We start from the raw sequence: 25090 nt of genomic DNA, 5'->3' as shown, positions 1-25090 counted from the left end.
CCTGTGGTGATATGGGCTGATAGTTTTTAGGTTGTAGGTTGCAATATGCAGTAGTCTCACAGGTACATTAGTTCAAATAGTTTAAACTCTAAGCACCAGTGGAATTATTGTTTATCTCCTTGCCTCTGCATTTATATTTAGAACATTTAAAAAGAATAAACTGGGTTTCTTTTTTGTAAAGACTCTTAACAGCATAATTATAAGTGGTACAAAAGGCATGCAAAGAAGCAGTAGATATCCATCCCACCCATTCAGCATCCCAGGCAGTGCAATCCATGCTGCCCAGCGGTGCCTGAAGGATCATTTCTTTAGGAATCCATAGAACTCATCTTAAATCTTGTTAAGACAAAACAAAAGAATTAGTATTTCTTTTTGCTCCACACCATTTGATAGGGAAGTTTAACATAAGTGAACACCACGGACACCAGTTGCTTTTTTTAAATGCGGTATTCTAATACCAGGGCCCATTGATGGAGGATTGGTGTGTTTTTATTAGCGAATGGCTGTTTTTTCTTAAGTATGAATATCCACCAAGCTGATTTTCAGTCAGGTATAACATTTTACTGCAACACCATGGTGTGTTCTACAGAAAAACTAAGAAGTAGAATCTTACTGTAAGTAAATGTATTATTGTACAAATCTAAGGGAATAGCAGGTCAAATCTAGTCCCCTAAAACGTGCCAGCTACGTGTTCTACACAAACAGCGTTAACATGGTATGAATATTAGTTGTTATAAAGGAGTTCCAGTACGTTGTAGAACTTAGTGTTTGTCTAAGTATAGACCACAAGCCATATATCAACAAATTAAACTTGAACTGTTTCAAAAAAAAGGAGTTCCAATAAGCAGATTGGATCAGGTACACCCTTATATGCCACCTGACTTTTAACCTTCATAGAATAACCAACGTTCCTTGTACTCTCTGTATTTATCACAACACCTCTTTATCTTTTATTTTGTTTAATCTTAACCTTATGGCATGGACCCTATTTGGGGAGTCGCAGAACTAGAGCGTGATCTTGAGGAACTAGGAGGGAACCCACACCAAATTCTCAGGTGCCCTGACCACAGGGAACACTGACCTCAGATCTTTCTGCAGGGTCTGAGCTCGGGCCATAGCCTGTGTCTTGCCCATGTCATTCCCCGCATGTGCATATTTTCCTCCTCTGAGAGCTTTTTGTCAGAGGTGGAGGCTGTCGTAGCCACTGCCCTTGCCTGTTCTTTCCTCCTGTTTGGAAAGCTTAGCACTTGCTTTTATCAGTTTTCAGAGCAGCCCCTGCTAGCCTCGCAATGGACTGTGAGGTTTTGTACTCGAACACCTGGTCAGAGTTCTTTTTGGTCATCTAGCGGTTTAGTAACTTCTCGAGGCCAACGTTTCGTAGCTTATAAGACAACGACAGTGGTAGTACCTGGCACATCAGGTCATAAGAAAGACTACATGGGATGATGCATCTCCAGTGCTTAGTGCCTCAAGAGCACTCGCTGTTAACGTTCATTATTCTGTTCTGAGGTAACAGTGGATGACGTGGCTCGGTTGGGTTCCTCCACGTGCTCCGCCCCCGCCCGCTCCCGCCCTGAGATTCAGCCCTAGGCTGGGGCCCCGCTGCCCCGTCTTTCCGAGGCGTCCATCTGGAAGCTTCCGTTGTCTCGCCACTCTCCCCCCCGCCCCCCCAAGTCAGAACGATACCACTCCGCGCTGTCCTTGCTCCTGGCCCTCCCTGCACTTTGCCAGCATGGGAGTTTCCTTTTCAGTGTTGGTGAATGTGGCCCCAAAGTCAGCTTTAGGAAGGGACACTGATAAGGGCAGCTTGAGGAAGTGGCTACAAGCAAGGAAAGGACACTAGGTTCTTAAGTCCTCCAAGACCCAGCACCCAGTATTGTACCTAACCTGGTCGTTGTTCAGTAAAGAGTTATTGAACGAGTCATGCTCTTCTGAGAGACTGGAGCTATCAAGTGACTTTCCCAGGTTACAAGTAGCAGCATCAGGACTGTGACCATCCTTGGGGACCCTAGTCCAGAATTCTGCTCATCATCACATACGGTAAGACAGCCGTTGATGAGTAACAAGTTGCACGCCATCCTCACTGCAGTCGCTCTTTCAGTAGGATGCCTCCAGAGCCCTGGCGTGAGCCTCACAAGCTAAGCCAGGCCACAGGGCTGGCAGGGACATGAGTCCAGAAAGCCGATTACAGCTGCCCAGCCAAGGACCAGCGCGGCCACTGAAGGGGCGCCTGGGCTTTCGGCGGCTTCTGATACGGTTTGCCTCCTCTGAAGGGAAAATTGGAGGTTTTTTGAAATGCTCAGGAAATGCCATAGGAGTTGTCAAATATCTGAAAACAAGTGGGTAAAAACAGAAAACTGCTTGTGCCGAAACAGTAGAATTCCTTTTTCAGATTGATTTCTCTAACCTTGGGTCTTTAGGAAAAATTCAACTTCAGGTCTAACTCCAGTCATCTAGAGGTGTACTGTCTTGTAGTAGAGTAAGACACTGAACCAGAACAAATTTCATTTAACCTTTCAAAAGTGAGATTCTCACACCGTTGACCTTCTTGACTTCAAGGAGCAAAACTGAGCTCTCCGTTCTCTGCTGCATGGGTAAAACGAGAGAGGGGAGGGGAGCGCCCCAGGCAATGCGTGTCTCAAACTTGGCTTGCTTAGAAAGTATACGTTATGGTTCACATGTGGAAATTGGCCCTTTGCAGATAGTTACAGATACGAATTTCCAGATTGTTCTGTCTAGCTTACTCTCATGTTAAATGGAACAACTATATTTCTGTTCAAGAGGGATTTAGTTCAGCTGCCTTTCCATGGTACCATAGAAAAATTCTCAAAGCCTGGATTCCAAATACTACTAATGAAAATTAGAGCACCAGTATTTTCTAATTGGTGGGTGTTGGTTTGTTTTGGGCTTGGTGTGCGTCAGGTATGGCTTTACCATATGCTCATACCAACACCTACGGTGTGTTGGTCTTAGCTGGGTTTTGAAAAGCAGTGTATAACTTTACTGGTTCAAAACTCATTTGACCCTTGGTACTCCCTCAGAAATATTTTTGGTTTCTACCATGTTCCAGCATATGATAACTCTTCTGTTAGAGTTTTGTGACGTACATTATGCAGCTTGTTTCCAGAAAGATCCCCAGCCTCATTCACGTTGCACAGGTGCTCAGGCTCCTTGGCTGTTGGAGAAGCTCTTCGTGTTGCTGGGAACCTAGGTGATTTGGTAGCTCGGCTCTCAGGAGCCTGTGTAGCCAGCCTTCAGTCTCCATCCACCAGCAAAGAATGCTTAAGAATCATGGCAGGAAAAAACCCAAACTGCCCAGGATTTATGTCTATATGTATACTAAAGATTTAGAAACCATGTGGATGAAGTCACACATAATCCTTTGAGGATAATTTCTTTCAATTGCAGCTTTTCATCTAGTCACGCTCAAGAGCCACTCCTTTCAGGAACTGATCAGCAAAGAAAGACAAAAGGAGAGTAGTCTAGTACCAAGAAAGACCTGATTAGGGCTTCCCTGGTGGCGCAGTGGTTAAGAATCTGCCTGCCAATACAGGGGACACGGGTTCGATCCCTGGTCCGGGAAGATCCCACGTGCCGCGGAGCAACTAAGCCCATGCCCCACAACTACTGAGCCTGTGCTCTAGAGCCCGTGGTGCTCTGAAACAAGAGAAGCCATAACATTGAGAAACCCGCGTACCACAACGAAGAGTAGCCCCCGCTTGCCGCAACTAGAGAAAGCCCGCGCGCAGCAACAAAGACTCAGCACAGCCCCAAAGTTAATTAATTAATTAATTGAAAAGAAAAGAAAGACCTGATTAAATTTTCACAGCATAATGGCTTCTCATGCTGATGAGTGTATGCAATGTTACATAGCACAGTGGTTCTCAAACCTTTTGTTCTGTGGGACCCTGCACACTCTTAAATTTACTGAGAATGGCAGAGTTTCTGCTTATGTGGGTTATATTTATTTATTTATTTATTTTAACACGTTTATTGGAGTATAATTGCTTTACAATGCTGTGTTAGCTTCTGCTTTATAACAAAGTGAATCAGCTATATATATATATACATACATATATCCCCATATCTCTTCCCTCTTGCGTCTCCCTCCCTCCCTATCCCACCCCTCTAGGTGGTCACAAAGCACCAAGCTGATCTCCCTGTGCTATGTGGCTGCTTCCCACTAGCTATCGGTTTTACATTTGGTAGTGTATATATGTCCATGCCACTCTCTCACTTTGTCCCAGCTTACCCTTCCCCCTCCCCGTGTCCTCAAGTCCATTATCTGGTAGGTCTGAGTCTTTATTCCCGTCCTGCCCCTAGGTTATAAATTAAAACTGAGACATCTACAAACTGTTAACCCACTTATAAGCAACAATAAGCCTATTATATGACAAAATTTTTTAATGAAAAATAACTACCTGTCTTACAAAGCAAAATAATTTAGTAAGAATAGTGGTATTGTTTTAAATTTTTGCAAATCTCTTTGCTGTCTGGCTTCAAAAACAGCTGGATTCTCATATCTGCTTCTGCATCCAATCTATTGTGATATGTTGTTGTGTTGTTTTGGTGGAAGTATATGAAGAAAATTTGGCTTCACACAGGTATGAAGCTGGAAAAGATAGGAGTATTTTAATAGCCTTTTCCATTAATAGTGGGTATTCTTTTTTGTCACTCCACCAAACCTTGTAGCATGGTAGTTTCTTAAAGGTTATTTCCAATGTGCAATCTGAAACCATATCAATAAGCCATTTGTACTCCGGTACATTAACATCCAGTATCTTGAATGGTATATAACATTGTATTTCTGTTTTCCAAATATTTGACAATGAGCGTATATTACTTTTATGGGGGATGGTGCTTATTACATTTTGAAATTTATATACAGTACAGTTCACTCTCTGGTGTACAGTTCACTCTCTGGTGTACAGTTCTATGAGTGTTTACAATTGCATGAGAGTCATATTACTGTTACCCCAATCAAGATACAAAACACATCTATCACCCACACCCCCTGTCCACAGTTCCCTTGTGCTACTTCTTTCAGTTGCACTTTAAAAAATATTTATTTATTTATTTATTTATTTATTTTTGGCTGCATTGGGTCTTCACTGCTGTGCACAGGCATTCTCTAGTTACGGGGAGCAGGGGCTACTCTTTGTTGCAGTGCGCGGGATTCTCATTGCGGTGGCTTCTCTCGCCGCGGAGCAAAGGCTCTAGGTGCGTGGGCTCAGTAGTTGTGGCTCGCAGGCTCAGTAGTTGTGGAGCGCAGGCTTAGTTGCTCCACGACATGTGGAATTTTCTCGGACCAGGGCTTGAACCCGTGTCCCCTGCGTTGGCAGGTGGATTCTTAACCACTGGGCCACCAGGGAAGTCCTCAGTTGCACTTTTAAAATAAGTTCATTCAAAAGGCTAACCTCACATCATATGCTGAGTCCTACCACTTTTGCTTATGAAGTGTCATGTTTTCCATCCATGGCATTATCTTCCACCTGGGACCCACCTCTCACCTCCTTATGGAATATGCTGCCGCCGTTCTCAAAGATGTGCAGAATGAAACATTGTAATATATGTGTTTCTTTGCTTAGCTAGGAGTGGGTAGGTACTTGATCTGTGAATATAAAATTAAATTCTAAGGACAACTCCCCCACAAACAACACTGAAGAAAAATTCTAACATATCCGTTGGAACTTCATCAGCAGAGAAATTTTAGATCTGAGGATTTGAAAAAGAAAATTAGGTCATGTCTTCAACTCAGTTACTTTCGTTCAATGGGTCATGAAGACAGAACCCCAGCAGCATGAGCAGTGGGTCCAGCACTCAAGTAATTATATCCCCTACTCCAGCTTCCTAGAAATGAAACCTAGATATTGAGCCACTTAAAAGGAAGACTTAATTTTCCTATATTCAAATGTGCATCCATTTTAACCTACCCATGTCTATAGCATTTTGCTGTTTTACCGATTCTAGCACATGTATAGATTTATGTAACTACCACCACATTCAGGATACAGAATAGTCATATCGCCCAAAAAAACTTCCTCTTGCTATCCCCTTATAATCACACGTTCCTTCCCACCACTAACTCTGTCTGTCATGGATGGATCAGTAATGGATCTGTTCTCCTCACTCTATTACTGTCTTTCCAAGAATGTCATAGAAATGGAATCGCCTAGTACACAGCCTTTGGGACTGTCTTCCTTCATGTAGGTTGTTCCTTTTATTACAGAATATTATTCCAGTGTATGGATGTATCAGTTTCTTTGATCCAGTTACCCAGTGGAAAGTGTTTGGCCAGTTTTTAGTAATTATGAATTCAGCTTATATAAACATTCGTGTATAGGATTTTGTGTGAGCATAACTTTTCATTCTTATCGGTTAAATAACCAGGAGTAGAATTGCTGGCTCATATGTTAAGTGTATTTTTACCCTTTTAAAGACATTGCCAAACTATTTTTCAGAGTAACAGCACCATTTTTCATTACCACTAGCAGCATATGAGAGTTCCAGTTTCTCAGCATCCTCATAAGCTCTCGGTATAGTTGGTGTTTTTTATTTTAGGCATTCTAATAGGTGTGGGCAGTATCTCATCATGGTTTTAAATTGCATTTCCCTGATGGTTAGTGTATTTATATTTGCCATCCTTATATCATTTTTGGTGAAGTGTCCAAATTATCCCCCATTTTAAAATTTGCATTATTTTCTTACTGTTGAGTTTTGAGTTCTTATATATTCTAGATACACGTCCTTTGTTGGATATGTGATTTGCAAATATTTCCTCCCATTCTGTAGCTTGTACTTTTATTCTCTTAATGCTGTGTTTCACAGAACAAACTTAAAATTTTTTTTATTTTATAGATCTTGCTTTTGGTCTAATGTCTAAGAATTCAAATTTTATGTCTAGATCTATGATCCATCTTGAGTTAATTTTTGTGTAAGGTATGAGGGTTAGGACAAGGTTCATTTTTTGTGGGGGGAGGGTCTATGTAAGTCCAATTGTCCTAACACCACTTACTGAAAAGACTGTTCTTACACCTTTGAATTGCTTCTGTACCCTTGTCAAAAACCATTTGAGCATACTTGTGTGGGTCTATTTCTGGACCCTCTGTTCTCTTTCATTGATCTCTGTGTTTAGCCCTTTGCCAGCATCACAGTCTGGATTACTGTAGCTTTATAGTAAGTCTTATGTAGTGTGATTCCTCCATTGTGTTTTTTAATAGAATGTTTTAGCTATTCTAGTTCTTTTGCCTTTCCATATAAATTTGAGTCAGCTTGTCTATCAACAAAAAAAGTCTTGCTGGGATTTCTGTTGGAATTATATTAAATGTATATGTTACTTTGAGGACAGTTTTTTTTAAATCTTTATATTTTTATTATTATTATTATTTGGCTGCTTTGGGTCTTTGTTGCTGTGCACAGGCTTACTCCAGTTGCGGCGAGTGGGGGCTACTCTTTCATTGTGGTGCACGGGCTTCTCTTCGCAGTGGCTTCTCTTGTTGCAGAGCATGGGCTCTAGGCACACGGGCTTCGGTAGTTGTGACGCACGGGCTTAATTGCTCCGCAGCATGTGAGATCTTACCAGACGACCAGGGCTCGAACCCACGTCCCCTGTATTGGCAGGCAGATTCTTAACCAAACGCCACCAGGGAAGTCCCCTTTGAGGACAGTTGACATCTTTACTATGTTGAGTCTTCCAGTCTGTGAACACGGAATGTCTCTTCACTTATTTAGGTCTTCTTATTTTTTCATTAGCATTTTGTAGTTTTCAGCATAAAAGTCCTATATGTGTTTTTTTAGATTTATACCTAAAGGAGTTCATTTGGGGAAAGTTTTTGTTCTTTTTTTTGCTTTTTTGTTTGTTTGTTTTGCGGTACGCGGGCCTCTCACTGTTGTGGCCTCTCCCGCTGCGGAGCACAGGCTCCAGACGTGCAGGCTTATTGGCCACGGCTCATGGGCCCAGCTGCTCCGTGGCATGTGGGATCCTCCAGGTCCGGGGCACGAACCCGTGTCCCCCGCATCAGCAGGCGGACTCTCAACCACTGCGCCACCAGGGAAGCCCTGCTTTTTAAATTTTGGTTTCCAATTCTACTCCCTAGTATATAGCATTACAGCTATAGAAATTTTTTTTGACATTTCTATAGTTAAGAGAATTAAAGGTGAATCAGTTGGTTCTCAAAAGAACACTGAGGACCCATGAAACATTAAAAATAACCTGCATAAATACATAGTTAATATGCAGCCTTTAACATTTATTTTACAAATCTGTATTTATTGGACCAAATATTTGGCCACATAATAGTGTTGAGTTTTTAAAAAACACCAGCTTATGTAGTGTAGTGTCACTTATGTAAAATTTTTGTATGTGTGTATGCTTAAAGAAATTTCTAGAAGGATTTTACCATAGGTCAGAAACCATATCTGAGTGGTGAAAAGTTTAGGTGAATTTTATTTTTTCCATATTGCTTTTCTCTCTTTGAATATTTCATAATAGGGATTGTTTTTATCAAAATAGTGAAGCTGCTTAAAAGAGAAAGGAAAAATAAAACAGTGCATTTTAATATGGTCCTTACCAGTAAAGAAGGATAGTATAGACTCAAGTCCTATTTGAGAATTAAGTCCTTGCATCCTAGAAATATTGTTGTTGCCCCAGCCATTTTAAGATTCTAAAATTTCATACTGAAAACCAAAGGAACATTTTGAGACAGATGGAACATTCTAAGAATGCTGCATTAAAATTTTTTTTTCACCACAGCATTTCGTTTTTATCATACGCCTGTCTCTGTATCAAGCAGACAGTGGATCTCAACCTTGGCTGCACATTACAATCACCTGGAGGGGAGTGTGTGTGTGTGTGTGTGTGTGTGTGTGTGTGTGTGTGTGTGTGTGTGTGTGTGTGTGTGTGTGTGTGTGTGTGTGTGTGTGTGTGTGTGTTTTAAGGTTTATCTGAACCAGGTCTTTCTTTTTTTATTATTATTATTATTTATTTTATTTTTGGCTGCATTGGGTCTTTGTTGCTGTGCGCGGGCTTTCTCTAGTTGCAGTGAGCGGGGCTACTCTTCGTTGTGGTGTGCAGGCTTCTCATTGCGGTGGCTTCTCTCGTGGCGGAGCATGGGCTCTAGGCGCACGGGCTTCAGTAATTTTGGCTCAGTTGTGGTGCACGGGCTTAGTTGCTCTGCAGATCTTCCTGGGCCAGGGCTTGAACCCGTGTCCCCTACATTGGCAGGCGGATTCTTAACCACTGCGCCACCAGGGAAGCCCACCTGGATGGGTTTTAAAAAGAGTGATGAGTCAGCCCACCCTGGAACATTAGGTTAGAATTTCTGAGGGTAGGCAAGGGCCCTAGTGTTTATAAAAATTCCCTCTGTGATTACTAAACTTTTCAAAAAACACATGTTGATGAATTCTAATGTAATGTATGAGGACCACTAAGTATTTTAAATGTGATTTCTATATATGACCTCTATGGTTATTATTATATATATGATTTCTATATATTCATATAGTTCTGTATATGAAGTTATGAGAATAAAAGGTATATATGCTTTCATACGTGTATCAAGTTAAATATATACTTAAAAAGGAGAAGGGGGAAGAGCCACACAAATTGTTTTATGGAAAGCTCGTTAATTTGCATTTCAGGTGAACGGTAGAAGATTATTAATGGGCTCTTCCAGTGGAGCGCAGTGCCAACAACAGAATGCTTGCAATTGCTTGTGTTATAATCAGTATTCAATATATTATGGTATACATTTATAAACTAATTGTTAAGCTTTTAAACTTGGCATATAGAATTACTTTTAAATGTAATTTTATTTTAAATTGCTTTCACTCTTTCCTCACTTTTCAATAAAATCATACATTTGATAAATCAAATTTTCCTAAAAAAATGAGAAGGGAATTAAGTTTCTAAAACAAAATGAGTTCTAATGTGACAAAAATTAATTGTATGAAAGTAGAAAGCCCATAGCACCTTTAATACTGTGGGGGTTTTTTTTGGCTCTGTTGGGTCTTTGTTGCTGTGCGCGGGCTTTCTCTAGTTGTGGCGAGCAGGAGCTACTCTTAGTTGTAGTGCACGGGCTTCTCATTGCTGTGGCTTCTCTTGTTGCAGAGCTCTAGGTGCACGGGCTTCAGTAGTTGTGGCTTGCGGGCTCTAGAGCGCAGGCTCAGTAGTTGTGACGCACAGGCTTTAGTTGCTCCGCGGCATGTGGGATCTTCCTGGACCAGGGCTTGAACCTGTGTCCCCTGCATTGGCAGGCAGATTCTTAACCACTTGCCACCAGGGAAGCCCCCACAGCATCTTTAATATTTCCACATTTTTGGTGAGAATTTACCATCCTTGTTAAGTCTTCAGGTGTATCGCTGACACTTGACAAATGGCAGATAATTAGCATTGCTCAACCTTGTCTCTTCTCTGGTGTGGATATGATTGTATAAACCTAGGCTGAGGAATATTTGTGTATAGAAATGTCATCTTCCCTGTATCTCTTCTAGGAGACCTCCTGTATAATGATTTAATGGCATCATCTGATCCTGCATATGCCGAGAAATTATGTTCTTTACAACATTTTAAAGTGGTTCTGAGATCTGCAGTTTTGTCACCACCCTCTCAGTCTTGACTGTGACTCACCATAGTCTCTTTCTGAGTAGTTTCACCCTCCCTTCTGTAGGAAGTGCGTAGTTTTGCCTAGGCCTAGCACTGTATGAGCAGGGTCCAAAAATCAACATGGCCAGGGGAGATGTTGGTCAAAGGGTACAAAGTTGCAGTTACATAGGATGAATAAGTCTAGAGATCTAATGTGTACAGTATGACAGCTATAGTTAATAATACCGTATTGAACACTGGAAATTTTCCGAGAGTAGATTTCAGGTGCTCTCATCACAAAAAAAAAAAAAAAAAAGAAGTAGTAGTAACTATGTGAGGAGAAGATAATGTTAAGTAGCTTGACTTTCGTAATAATTTCACTATATCAAGTCATCGTGTTGAGCACCTTAAATATATACAATTCTTATTTAAAAAAATAAAATTACAGTAAAATAAATGGGACAGTCCCTAGGCTGCATTTCCCAGTGTTCCTCACAGGAATCAGATAATAGGAATGGGATTCTGCAACCCCCTCAGTATGCAGCAATTCGAATGAAAATAGACTGTCCATCTTTTGAAATGTTTTGGGCTTTTTCTTGCAAACTGGTTTACTTAGCTCCCTGTCTTTAGGGCTGTCAGGACCTTCCTGACAGTTTTTTCATGATCTCACCTACCAAAAGTATTAAATGTCCCTTAAAGAAAGAAACAAGTGATTTGAAAAGGAGAGGATTCCATTATGGTAATATACATTGTATATTACACAGTGCATTGCAATTTTCAAAGCATTTTCACACCCTTTCCTAATGTGTTCCTCACAGTAATCTTGTGAGGTACATAGAGCGATACCCCTCCAGCACATCCTAACCTAGGATGATAGAAGCCCTCAAGTTGCCCATGTTGGATGTCATGGTGTTTGTATTTCTCTTAATGTCACATTGTCTTTTCCTCCATTCCGACAGATTTAATTCGCTTCTTGGTCCTCTTAGCTTTCTTTTTTCGTTTTTTCCTTTTTTGTGGCTGCGTTGGGTCTTTGTTGCTGTGCACGGGCTTTCTCTAGTTGTGGCGAGTGGGGGCTACTCTTTGTTGTGGTGCGCAGGCTTCTCATTGTGGTGGCTTCTCTTGTTGCGGAGCACGGGCTCTGGGCACGCGGGCTCAGTAGTTGTGGCGCACGGGCTTAGTTGCTCGGCTGCGTGTGGGTTCTTCCCGGATCAGGGATCGAACCCGTGTCCCCTGCATTGGCAGGCAGATTCTTAACCACTGTGCCACCAGGGAAGTACCATCTTAGTCTTCTAATTGATCTTCCTGTCTTGGCCTATTCCCTTATCAGTCCACTGTCCACACTGTTCACAGGATTACCTTCCCAAAATAGGGTTAATGATGTTACCTTGCATTTTAAAAACCTTCAGAGGATTCTCATTTCTTACAGATTGAAATTCAAATTCCTTAGCGTGGCACTAGTCCCCAAGCTAGTCTTGCCACCTTCTTCTCCATCCTCACTGCCCACCGTAGGTTATCTGCATGCTGCCCCGGAGGGGCCTGGTATTCCTCAAAGTTCCCACGTGCTTTTCTCCCTCCCTGCCTTCACTCCTGCCATCTTCTCTGCCTGGAATCCCCTGCGCGCACTCACATGGCCCCAACTTGCGAAATTCTCCTTACACCTTCAGCGGCACAGTCTCTGGAAAGCTTTCCTTCCTCAATTCTACAGGCAGAATGTCCTCTCTCCTGTGTGTCCATAACCCCTGAACACAACGTGGGACGGCATCTATCGGCAAGCAGCTCTCTCCTGCACAGACGGCAAGCTCCTGGTGAATGCAAGCTGCACTGTTGAGTGCCTTATTTCGCTTCATGTCCCCGGAGTAGAGCAGAGCTCCAGGGACATGGCAGACACAGGACTTGTTTATTTGAGTGAGGGAGTGATTTTTAGAACCTTCAGAAAGGCTGTGGGTGGTATTTAATGGAATAGCCAATTAATTCCTATTTTTTATTATTAATGACTCCACACTCAGTGGACAGTATTTTCTGGAATGTCAGCTTCAGTCTCTCTCACAATGTAAATTTCAGTCACCTTAGGAATCTTAAGAAGTTCTCTGTGTGTGTGTTACAAAGATGTGGTTTTGATCTTTTCTTTTATCTAATAGCACTCCTACCTGTCCCCCAGACCACGGCCAGGAAACTGGCTTGTTAGTGGCAGGGCTGGTTTTGAAACTCCTGTTGGCGTAAGCTCTCTTAACGCTGGCAGTCATAGCTTTTTCCTGTTAACAGCATAGCTAAATACGCAGACATACAGCTCTGAGAAGCCCTTAGCGCCCTGTGTGTGCTTGGGTGTTTGTCTTTTTGTGTGCTCTTCCCTAGCCCTGGCATACACAAATATGCTCTTGCAGAAGAGTGATGGGGCCCAGTTGGCTTTTGCCTCCTGTTGGAGAGTTGTTCTGTTTATTGGTCATCATATGCTCAGTGGTGCTGGTGACACTTAGGGAAAATCAGGAGAGGTGAGAAAGTGGCTGATAATAGGATGTGAAATCTAGACTTCTGTAGGGGGCCTCAGAAAAGCTCATCATATCCAAGTTTAACAGATAACTTGAATTTGTGATATAGAATTAAATATTTTTGGACAACAGTGATGCAGTATATCAGTTCCATTCTAAAGTTGGTAGTAAAAGCAACTCTGTGGGAATAAGCTAGAGCGAGGGAATGGACACGAGTTCAGATGACTTTTTTTGTCAGACCATCGCCAGCAGTTCATAGAACAGCTGTACTTTTTTTTGCTACTTTTCCTCCCTTTTTTTTCTTAAGCAAGTAGAGTGCAGTGCAATTTGCAACAATTGGAACCTTCCAAAAGACAACCAACCAAACAGATAATAAACCAAAAAGAAGAGAATCACCCAAGGCACACACTGGGTAGCAGCTCTGTCTGAGCAGCGTCAGACTCCTAGGGCAGCAGTACCCCCCACCACCCATTCAAAATCCTCTGGACACCCCCTCGTTGTTTCCATTGAAGCCAAGAGTCAGGCAAATAGCTTTTGTGTTTGGCTTTAAAATCAATGTTGTTTTATCATATTAAACTGCCAAGACCATGTCTTCTTGACACGAGACCCTGAAATGCCTATTACAATGCCATGGACTCAGCAGACAGTTTTATGTGAAATCACACACACTAGAAGCATCTAAATTCCCCTTTCTCTGTTTATAAACATGTGGATTGTAAGAACAACTCAGTTTTCTAAACTAATGCTTTACCTGGTTGTTTGGTGATCTTTTAGGTGATTTCAGGCCATCACCACAGAAGTTAATGTCTGATATCCATCAAGACATCTGTTTTATACAAAGAAAAGATGGAATGTTAGGGGGAAACAAACTAGGTTTTGGTAATGGTAAAAAAAAAAAAAAAAGAATCAGATATATGTTTCGGAAGTTTGGGGAACCGTTTTCTTTGTTAAATTTGTAAGTAAAGCCCTTAGGATGTCTCTCTGTTGCCAATCCAGAAAATGTGCTTCAAGCCAAATTTTGAGCTGCATAAACGTTAATATAATGTTTGTGAAAGCAGGTTATAAGCTTTGTCAGCTGTGGAGCTAAATGTCCGTTTTAAAGATTATACAAAATGTATAGTTGCGTCTTCATGTATACTTTTATAAAATTAGGTTTATGATCTAAGAGTTTTTTTAAAATCTCATAATGCTGGTTATATATACACACACATTTTTTTTAGAAATCAGGAATCACTCCTTTTCTTCTAAAGTAGACAATCAAAATAAGCAGTTTGAAGAGATGGATTTAAGACAGCAAAATTGTATCTTCAGCTGTGTAAAAGAAGTACGGTACCTTAGACCAGAAAACGTGTATTAGCGATGGTTTGATTAGTGACTGCAAAAGCAAAATAAATACCGTAGTGTAAAATACAGTTCCACATGACGGCGTGTTTGGCTAGTACCGAACATCAGAATTTAGGGAGCAGTTAGCACTAAGATATGTTCTCTTTCTTTGCATGAAAATACATTAATAATGAAATCTTAGCGTTCCTTTGTTTCTCATTGATTGCTAGTTAGCAAGAGGTTTGATCAGGTTTTGTTGTTGACGTTTGTTTTCTACGGGGAGGGAGGAGTGTTTGTCATAAACCCATCTCCGCAAAAGTTGTCTTGTTTCTCCTCTTCAAAACTTCCACTGCCTGTACAATCTTTGCAGAATAAAGGTGCATTATTATTTATTTTGGATGTGGAAGGTTGATCATCACTTTTTAATGTAAAATTACAGTGTAATGAGCTAAATGATAATAAACTTACTTGCACAGGGGTATTTTCTTCGTTCTGTTAATCTTTAAAAAGTCTCTACGTTCACAAAAGAAGATAACTGTTAAAGACCCTAGATTGCAAAAGCAGTGCCACTTCTTCTGAGAGCTTTGGGGCAATCCTCTGATGTGTAATTGCTTTTACATCAGTCACAAGAGAGAGACAAGAATGTGCTTTCCTTGAACTTAACAGTTTGGGCAATTTTCTATAATCCAGTAAATACAAATTGTAGCTTGATTATTCATCTACGTCTGTCAAGCAAATTTTAATGGATGAATGAATGAGTCAAATCTATGCATGGAAATATACAAATGTGCAAAATATGGGTCTAATTACCAGGCTGCTGAATTTACACAAGGTCAGGTAAACAAGGCACCAGTGTAATGATTATTAATTGTTAATAATGCCTTTGGGAAAACATTCACATTTTCCTTCTGAATACCTAACAGTTTGTCTTTCTAGTGACTTTAAACTCTGAAAATTTTAGCTGGGCTAAAAACACAAAAACATTTTTGCCCTATTTGTATCCTTTCCCTATAATTGCCTTCTAATTCTTTTAGAAAAACGAGTAAAATATAATATGTTTTTCAGGACCCTGTTGAAAATCACAGTTTAATATGATGGTGAGAGAATTAAGGGGGGTGGGGGGTAACACTCTCACAGCAGAATGAAATAGCTGCTGTCTTTTGTCTTCATTGAAGGGATGAGCATGCCCCGCCATCCTCCACCCTCCTTTCAAACGTAATCGACATTCTAAAACACAAAACCAAGGTGGTAATAAAGGGAAGGAAATCAAAGCAGGCTTCTTTTCCCCTCTATTTACCATAGTAAGTCAACATTTGACTCTGTCTTGATATTCTATAAAATGAATGTTGGAAAAAGAATAATAGCAATGAGTAGTTTCCCATCGAATGCCCAAGGGCCGAAATAATTGAGGGAGTACTTGCCGAGGTTTTTCTTAGTTCAGTAACTCTTGATCACTGTGCAGTTTTGTAGCAGTGCTATCATTAAGGGCTCTCCATGTCTGGAAGGACACCCCCCGTCTCCCAGCTTTAATCCAAAAGTCATAAATTGTAGAAGTAACATGTCGTCTGCAGATCACCCAGACGAAAACACTGCATCTTGAGAAGTCTTATCTTTTTGTCACTGTGCTTTGAAAATCTTTTGAAGATTTTGCATTAATGGTACTGCTGCAGTCTCTTGCTGGGCTGTCTTCTTATCCTCACAAGCTCTACATTCACAAATTTTTTCCCATGGCTAATCTAAACGTTCTTCCCTCTGTTCTAGGCCTTACTGCCTGCTTCACACCCATGTTGAACATCAGATGAATACAGCCACCTTCCTTTGTGCTTTTTTTTTTAAATTTAGTACTTGTAAATATCACTCATATCTCTGTTAAATTTCTTTAAACTCTGTAATTGATGACTCAGTCTCATTTCTTCAACATTTTCAGCTGTCATATTTTGTTTTTCGGGACCTCTATTGTTTAATCATGGGTGCCCTTTGGGGGTTAGATTATTCTGTCTGTAAGCCAAAGGAATTTGGACTGTTTTTTGACCTTAGCTCTGTAGGTAGCATCCTATCCTCTTTTATAATCTACTCTAGAATATAACAGGCACAATTTACACACACTCATGGGTACTGGAGTGGCTTAATTAAATCTCTGTAGAATCATACCCAAACTCTGTATTCTGGCATTTAAGACATTATATAATCCAACCTTCCCTCTCCACATACCCTCTCATCCGATGACACCATCAAATCCCCATTCCTCCGGACGGGGCTTCTTGTTTTCTCACAACTGCCTGGATTGTTCTTGCCCACATGCCATCTCTATCTGTTTAAATTCTTCTCAACCTTCATGACCCAAACCCATCTCAGTTCCAGGAAGCATACCTTCACATTACAACTGTGGAAGGTTTTTTCTCCTCTGTGTTCCTAGAGAACTTTAAATGTATAACTTCTCTCCTGCAGTTTCTTTCAGTATATTGTAGTTACATTGTTTCATTTGGCAAATAATTTTGTTTCCTATAAGTTTTTAGATTTCTAGATAGTGGGAGAAATAAGACTAGTGTTTTGTTGTTGTTGTTGTTGTTGTTTTTGGCCACACCACGGCTTGCAGGATCTTAGTTTCCTGACCAGGGATCGAACCCAGGCCCTCGGCAGTGAAAGCGCTGAGTTCTAACCACTGGACCACTAGGGAATCCCCAAGACTAGTAGTTTTTGAGCTCTCTAACACTTTGCTAAGCATCTTTTACATACGTGGTATCATTTAATTCTGGTAGCAACCCTGTGAAGGTAGGTGATATTTTTTTCTACTTTTACAGATAAGGAAGCTGAATATTGTAATCAGACACTCAGCCAGTGTTAGGATAATACATTGTAGAGCTGGGATTTTAACTTGGGCCGCTGATTCAAAGTTCATATATTCTTTCCAGAAAGCCTTCTTCACATAAGAGTGTGACAGTTTGCATCCTGCTCTATCAAGTTACTAGAAAATTCAAAGAACAAAATAGGTGTTCAGTAAATGATTGAATTTATCACTATGGAAGTCCTATTGCTTCAACTGCTAATGGTCATGTGAATTGCCAATAAAATAGCCAAAGCCTTAGTAAGGGCCCTCTGTACCCTGAGAGATGGCTGACACATGAAAGGTTTGGCAGTTGTACTCCCACATAAGACTGTTTACTTGAGACATTCTTTTTTTGTTGTTTGTTTGTCTGCTTTTAAGCTTTCCTCTTGTTGATCCCTACATTCATTGGTATTGTTAAATGTCACGCTTCTCACTTACTATTTGCATTTCATTTTAAGAAAGTAAATCTCATTGTAGTGGCATGAATAATTTATGCTTCTGTCAAGGAACTATTAAAACACTAGACGTTGCAAAATATGCACATTCTAAAGTTTGTGTAAAAACTAAGAACTGCTTTTGCCTCACCCTGAGTGTTTACTCCAGCAGTAAACCTGGGTGCTTACTAAAAAAGCCATGATGGTCTTACTGACTTTAATTTAGGACTCCGTGCCAAGTTGTAATTATGGTTATAGGTAAGGAAAATTTGGCATTTTATCTTTCATAGAAGATAGGCCTTTGTAACTTTGGGGGAGCTGTTTATATTTGTATTTAAAGCAGGGAATTTTTTTTTCTGAGGTATATTTATTCTTGAAGAATTTGTAGTTATAAGGATTAGGAAAGAAGATTGCCCAACCTAAGAATAAAAAATTTGATTTGATGGACACAGGCAACATGACTGAGCTTTGGGGTGACAAAAATATGATGTTTCAGGTATCTGAGGTTTCTTCTTATCAACTTCTGTGCATATTGATAAGTTCAGCCTATTTTGGAAACAGTTACTAATGCCATAATGCATTTTCCCATATCTTCCATCTGAAGTTTTTACTATTATTGATTGAGGATTCAATTGAGAAATGTGTTTAGAACCCTGCATTCTGTGGTAATCATAGAAGTCAGTGGGAAGACAAGAAAATTGTATTGAAAGAAATTGTGTGCGTGTGTGTTTTGTGTTTCAGCATAGATTATCTCTGCCAAAATAATAGCTGTCATTTTCTTCTTGTTATATTAGTGGCCTGTAGCTTACCACTATCCCTTTTGCCTTAGTTTTGCTTCTGACCACTGGCTATTACCCTCAGCAAGAAGACCTTTTTAATTGAATGTCCGAATTTGCATGATTCTTGTCCTAATACCATCATAATTTTGATCCATTTCAAATTAGAGAGCCCTAAGTTGCGACCTCTCACCTCAACACGAGAGCCCTTTAACATTCAGGGACTTTGAAACTTCACTTCTGTTTAGAATTTCATATCATGCCCATCATGGGGGGAAGAGATGGAAAATGTATACGCTGAGCCTATAGGACTTCCTGCAGTGCTTATTAATCCTTTATGGATCATTTGAAATGTTTCTAGTTTATTTAAGCTTTGCTGCTTGTATCAGATTGTTCCTACGAAAAAAAAGTGATCATGCTTTGAATTTTTAAAAATGATCTCACTTTCAAGCAGAAGCACTTTTATGCTCCATTAAAGTTGAATTTGCCAAACTCTTACATCGCATTAACACAAGCTTTACTGGATAGATAAACGTGTTGTTCAAAGACTGACTTGAACTTTACCAAACTGCATATTAAGATTTTTATCTTTATACTTTTTATTTCTTAAATTATTTTAAAACAGACTAGTAAAATAGACTAAGTTTGCCCAAAAGTACTGCTTTAATGACAAAATAATTTTTCCATTTGATTTAAAATATTAATATAGATTATGAGCTAATTTGAATATGAAGCTAAAATAAACAAAATATTTTGAGCTCTTAAGTAAAATTTTTTTATATTTGTTTCATATATCGTTAATATCTCAATAAACTGTTTCGATTTTGTTTCTTGAAATTTGTGTATTTAATCATTTTGACATTTCTGATTTTTACTCAAGTCTGTCATGTATCCAGTATTTTTTTTTTTTTTTTGGAAATTTTAGTAGGTTTGCCAACAAAATGACTCATTATTTTCCCCCTTTCCAATTAATGGGTTTTTAAAAATATGCACAGGACATCCTCCAGTTTTCTGTGAATTACAGTGTTACACTCTTTGTTTTTATTTATTTCATGAAGTTTTTAGCTTGGAAATAATCTTCGAATGAGTATACTTTTGACCTAGAGTTACTTAGAAAATTCTAGTCTCATTTGTACCATGGCTTCCTGGCTCCCAAACACCGTTATAAGAACTTGGTCTTTCCTTTATGTCTCCTTGGCCTTGAGGTTTTAATTTAATGTGTTTGTTCTTCAGAAAGAATGTAAGCTAGTTTTCAACTTGAAATGACTTTCTGTATTTTTTTAAATACGTGAAACATTTACAAAGTATGAGGTTTTATTTTATCCAAAAATTATTCATGCATGCTTTTCTTAAAGAACTAATTTACATTAACATGTATAGTGACCTTGAAAAAATATATTTTAATGGTAATGAAAATAAAATTTAATATCGACCTAAATCTTTTTTAGGTCTCATAGATTCCACATTTTTAGCTGTTGAGTCACTGGGGTTCTTAAAAAGAAGGAAAATGCATTTTCAGGAAATTTCTTTTTTAAGGTAAACAACAAATTGTACACACAGAGGGAAAGGAGAACCTTTTATATGCCTCGTGGAGGGAAATTTCCAAACTCTTAGATGAAATATTTAGTAAGTTATAATGTACAGCTCACTGTTTCTGAGAGACTGATGGTAACTTTTTTGTAATAACTGTATTAACTTTGACTTCTAATGCAAAAATCTACACTCAATTCATTTTCACTAATTCACTTTATTCTTGTCTCCTAGTGTTCCCATGACCTTTCAGAAATGTGCAGTTCATATTTTGTGCTCTACAAAAGCTGCCCCTTAGGTTGTATTGAATAACACAAAGTTGAATTATGAACATAATGGCAGTTCTCTGTGGCATTTCCAGTTCAAGCTTACTTTCAGTCTGTTAAATTCATAAGTGAAGTGTTTTTTTAATGTCGTCCATGTTAGGGAAAAGGTTAAATAATGCTGGGCTTCTCTTCGTGGGCAAACAGGGAGAGTCATTTTGGTTGTTTAGTGGAAGGTCGTGTTCTCATATTTTCATTCCTCGGTCAGCATAGATGATGTTCCGGATTGTTTTGGAGCTTTCAGATAGGGCTTACATACTTCTCAAATATTTCATAAACTGCTCATGGTACAGTGGAACTGAAAATCTTCCAGGGATTAACAGCTTGAGACATGGCATTACTTCCCACAGTTGTACACTTTGAGAAACCTTGAGAGGAAGGGAGAGTCGCAATGACTTGGAATTCTCTGAGAACTCTGATTTCCAGCAGAAAAGCCTGGTGGCACCCAGTGGATGATGGGAATTTTTTTTTATTGGAGTATAGTTGATTAGCAATATTGTGTTAGTTTCAGATGTACAGCAGAGTGATTCAATGATACATATACCTGTATCTATTCTTTTCCCATTTAGGTTATTGGGATTTTTTTTTTTTTTGGCTGTATTTATTTATTTATTTATTTATTTATTTTTCGGTACGCAGGCCTCTCACTGTTGTGGCCTCTCCCGTTGCGGAGCACAGGCTCTGAACGCGCAAGCTCAGCGGCCATGGCTCACGGGCCCAGCCGCTCCGCGGCATGTGGGATCTTCCCGGACCGGGGCACGAACCCACGTCCCCTGCATCGGCAGGCAGACTCTCAACCACTGTGCCACCAGGGAAGCCCTGGGATTTTTTTTTAACTTGAAGCATTTCAAAAAATGTAATTTCACTTGATATTTATCTTTCGTCAACCGAGAAAACTTACCTTTTGGTTATCTATTCGGATTTAATTAATGTAATCATCAGTGAGTTGTCTGTTGTGAAAAGGACATAGAGAAGATGCACTGTTTTCCATTTTCCAAGTAAAATGGATCCCTGAGAATTCATCACAAGGCAATGGTTTCGCAGCATTCTGATGCAATATTTTAAATATGCCTTCAAGAAGAAAAGCCCACAACGCTGTGCTGTATATTGTCAGGAAAGAAGACCGAAATGCATGTACATGGGAATTACACTTGTTCACAAGTCTGCAGTTCTCAGGCAGTTTTAAGACTTTGGTCCCACATGATGTATCATCCCATGGAAGAGGGTGGGTAGGTGTTACTGCGGTATCCAAGTGGGGCACACCCAAAGGCTCCCCAGGTGAAAGGCGCCTGCAGTGAGATGAGGGGAGAGCTTTGAGTTGGCTCCTGCTCTTTTGCCACAGGGCTTCTTTATCGGCCTCCTGCAAAGGAAGGGCTTTTGGATTCTCACCAGCAACCTAGCCTGAGGGAAGCTAGAGTGTTCAGCCAGTCCAAATTGCCCTTGATATCATAAAGTTTAATTGCATCAGTTTAAAATTGAAAGAACATTTCTTCAGCTCCTGCAGTGTGTGACACATTACTTCAGGCCCCGGGGGTTCAAATGATATGATAGGATCCTCTCCCTTGGGGGCTGAGGGACTGGCCTGCGGATGCCCTTGTGTCTCCCTTTCTTCTTCCTCTTCCCTTCTTTCCTCCATCCTCAAAATACCCTTAATCTTTTATGTTGGCATGTCTGGGCCTCCAGCACTTAGAGCCATGCTCGCTGTCTTGCTTTCCAGGTCTCCCAGATCAAAATATCCATTCCCCCAGAGATACAATTGAAATGATGTTTTACATACAGGTCCAGCATGTTGTTTGCCCTTAAGAAGTGTTCGTTTTAATTATTTGATATTAAATTCAATTCATACAAATGTGTAAAAAATTCAGCTCTCTTGGGGCTGGGGGAGATGGGGATGTTTTCTCTTTAAAAGTCATTTCAAATACTATTTTGGTCATGATGTTCCTGGTGAGGGCAGCCAGGATGGAAGCTGGGCTGGATGAAGGACAGATCCTTTCTGCTTAGGGAATCAGTTTGCCAGACACGTGAACAGCTGTATCTCCACTCCAGGTACCTGTACCCACATCCTTCTGAGATCATTGATGCTCCAGTGATGCAGTAAATGTAGCAGTAGAGTGGAGAGTCTTCCTCCTTTCATGTTGGCATGGAAAATGCCTCAGGTATTTGACTACCTTGGTGCTGGAGGCTTTTGTGTGATCGGTAACAGTGTGTCTGGTTTGTGGCCAGTTAGTGAAGTATCTCAGACCTTCTTTCCTCCACAAAATTTATAAAAACCCATTCTGTTGCAAAGGGCTTTCCTTCCTCAATGATACTTTGGAGTCCCACTTGTGGAAATGTCAATATCTCTGCTGGCTTCTAATATACAAGGCCTTCTGAGCATGTTCCCAGGGAAGGAGAGTTGATTAGGTAGACTTCTCTGGTTTTAGTTAATTAATGGCCTACTCCAGCTCCATTTCCTGCTTTCCTGGAGGAACACTCAGTGACTGTACTTATGCAGCAAAGTCAAATTCGTTAGTTTTATTACATGAAACGTCAGATGAAGAGCTGAAGAGAATCTTTTCCCAGTAGCATCTCCTAAGCTCCAGAATGGAATCACAAGTAGGGCAGTGGAGTAGTGCATGGACAGGCCTGCCTAAGATCATCTCAGCATCCGTGTGAGGCACGTCAGGCTTGCTGCAGATGGGTGAGACATGAAAATAGATTCAGGGGCTAGTTAGAAGATTCAGAGACCAAGGTCAGGAGAGCTGGGGAGCTGAATCTAAAGTTTTCTTTGAACCTGTTTCTGTAACACACGAAAACAGCTGCTAAGGTGGACAGTATTTTCTTCAGAGGTTTTGTCTTTATGCTTCTTGCAGTTTAGAAATAGTAGGCCCTGGGAATATATATATTCAAATCCTTAGTAATCTAAGTATTCAGAAGGGCATAGAGTGTTTTGGGCTTGGAGAGGGCAAATGTCAGGATTAGCAGCTGATTTTTTTAAGGATAGTTTTTTTTTCCCTTTCTTCCATCGTGCTAGCACTCTTATCTCAGCCTGGCTTCTGGGTTTTACAACTTGATAGAGTATGCCATTTAGCCTCATGATTTATACATATTAAGCCTTATTTTTATAAATACATGCCCACTTATCACAGCCACACCACTGAGGACTTAGTAAAACACAGATTGCTAGATGCCACCCCAAGAGTGTCTGATTCCGGGTCTAGGGTGGGGCCTGAAAATTTGCTTCTCTGACATGTTCCCAAGTGATGCTGATGCTGCTGGTTCAGGGACTACTTTGAGAACCACTACTCTAGATATTCACTGAGGTTTACTACTCAGCCAGGAGCAGTTGCAAGAAAACAATAACAGCATGAAATCCCAATGTAATAATGGTGGAGTAATGAGATTTAGTTAAGAGAAAATACTTTCTGTGATAGGAATTTGTGTGCATTGTCCTAACCTCACTTATGGATAAATCATGAAGACTTATGAGGAACCTCATGTTTGTTTTTTAAAATTATGTCACAGAATTAGAGGAGTCTCTTGCTAGAACAGACCTTAACACCATCTAGCTAGAGGCAGAGGCAGGAGAAGTGATTGGTTAAGAAGACTGTGTTAGGGAAGGGAGCTTTTAAGAGAACTAATTCCCCAAATATAAAAGGAACCATTTTAGTATTTAGTCAACATTTAAAATGTTTAAATTAAATTCGGCGCCAAAGTTTATTTTAGGCCTTCTGAGCCAAAGGTCTATAGTGATTTTAATATAATTTTTTCCAGTTGCAGAGATCCTTTGATGGCTTAGTTTTTGGGTCCACAGCCCTAGGTTCTTGGGAAATCTGATACCAGAGGCAGCCCAAAGAAAATTTTGCCAAATACCAAGTCTTCAAAGAATTAGCTACTGTAATTAGACAAGGAAAAGAAATAGTATATAAAAATTGGAAGGGGAAGAGGTAAATTATCATTATTTACAGATCCATGCAAACCCTGAAAACCTAATGAAATCAGCCAAAAATCTAACAGACAAAAAGAATTTAGGAGGAGTTCCCTGGTGGGGATTCCAGGCTTGCACTGCTGAGGCCCAGGTTCAATTCCTGGTCAGGGAACTGAGAATCCCCCAAGCTGCGTGGCACGGCCAAAAAAAAAAAATCAATAAAGTCACTAGTTAAAAATTAATATTAAAAAATCATAGCTTTGATCTACACCAACAACAATCAGAGAATATAATGGAAGAACTAAATACCATTTACAGTAATAACCAAGAAGATTAAATACCTAGTAATAAAGTTAACAAGAAATGTGAGATATATATAGATATAAAGTAAACTTTAAAATGCTACTGAAGGTCTTAAAAGAAGACTTGAGTAAATGGAAAAGTGTATCCTATTCTTGGCTAAAACTTTTCAACAGTTTAGGATCATTCTCTTTTAAGTTTATCCATAAATTTAAAGCTTCCTCCATTAAAAAACAATTGCAGGAAAATTCCTACAAAGAAGATGACCTGCCAGTTATTAAAAATTTTAGGAGTTTAGGGTAATTAAAGTCTTTTGGTGCTCTCCTGATTTTGATGGAGCCAATAGAGAAAGTCCAGAGATATATCTAAAAGTTGCACTTAGTATTACATAAAGAGGTGGTTCAGATCAGTAGGGAATAGTCAACCTTGAAAAAAAAAATACAGTTGTATTTCTTCCTTGCTCCCTACACTAAAACAAATTCCAGATGCCTCAAAAACTTAGACTTAGAAAATGAAACTATAAAAGTAATGGATATTTTTAATTATCTTGGAGTTGGGAAGACTTTTTGAAACAACACAAAAATCAGACTCCAAAGAGGAAA

General features: G+C 39.8%; 1 protein-coding gene and 1 long non-coding RNA gene across 6 annotated transcripts in view; one reads left to right on the top strand and one right to left on the bottom strand.

The window, feature by feature from the left end:
* POLA1 (DNA polymerase alpha 1, catalytic subunit) overlaps positions 1-25090 on the top strand; it is a 303249-nt gene that overhangs the window by 164828 nt on the left and 113331 nt on the right. The gene's annotated exons all lie outside the window — the stretch shown is intronic.
* The window catches only part of LOC132513445 (uncharacterized), a 135659-nt gene continuing 119569 nt past the window's right edge, over positions 9001-25090 (bottom strand). The window contains exons 2-3 of the long non-coding RNA XR_009538478.1: positions 13820-13894; positions 9001-9260 (exon numbers count right to left, since the gene is read on the bottom strand). This is a non-coding gene — a long non-coding RNA (uncharacterized LOC132513445). The remainder of the gene's footprint in view (positions 9261-13819; positions 13895-25090) is intronic.

The sequence above is a fragment of the Lagenorhynchus albirostris genome, chromosome X (genome assembly GCF_949774975.1).
Source record: "Lagenorhynchus albirostris chromosome X, mLagAlb1.1, whole genome shotgun sequence".
Lineage (NCBI taxonomy): Eukaryota > Metazoa > Chordata > Mammalia > Artiodactyla > Delphinidae > Lagenorhynchus > Lagenorhynchus albirostris.
Note: the sequence above shows the minus strand (reverse complement) of the source record. Positions and strands in the feature narration are given on the sequence as shown.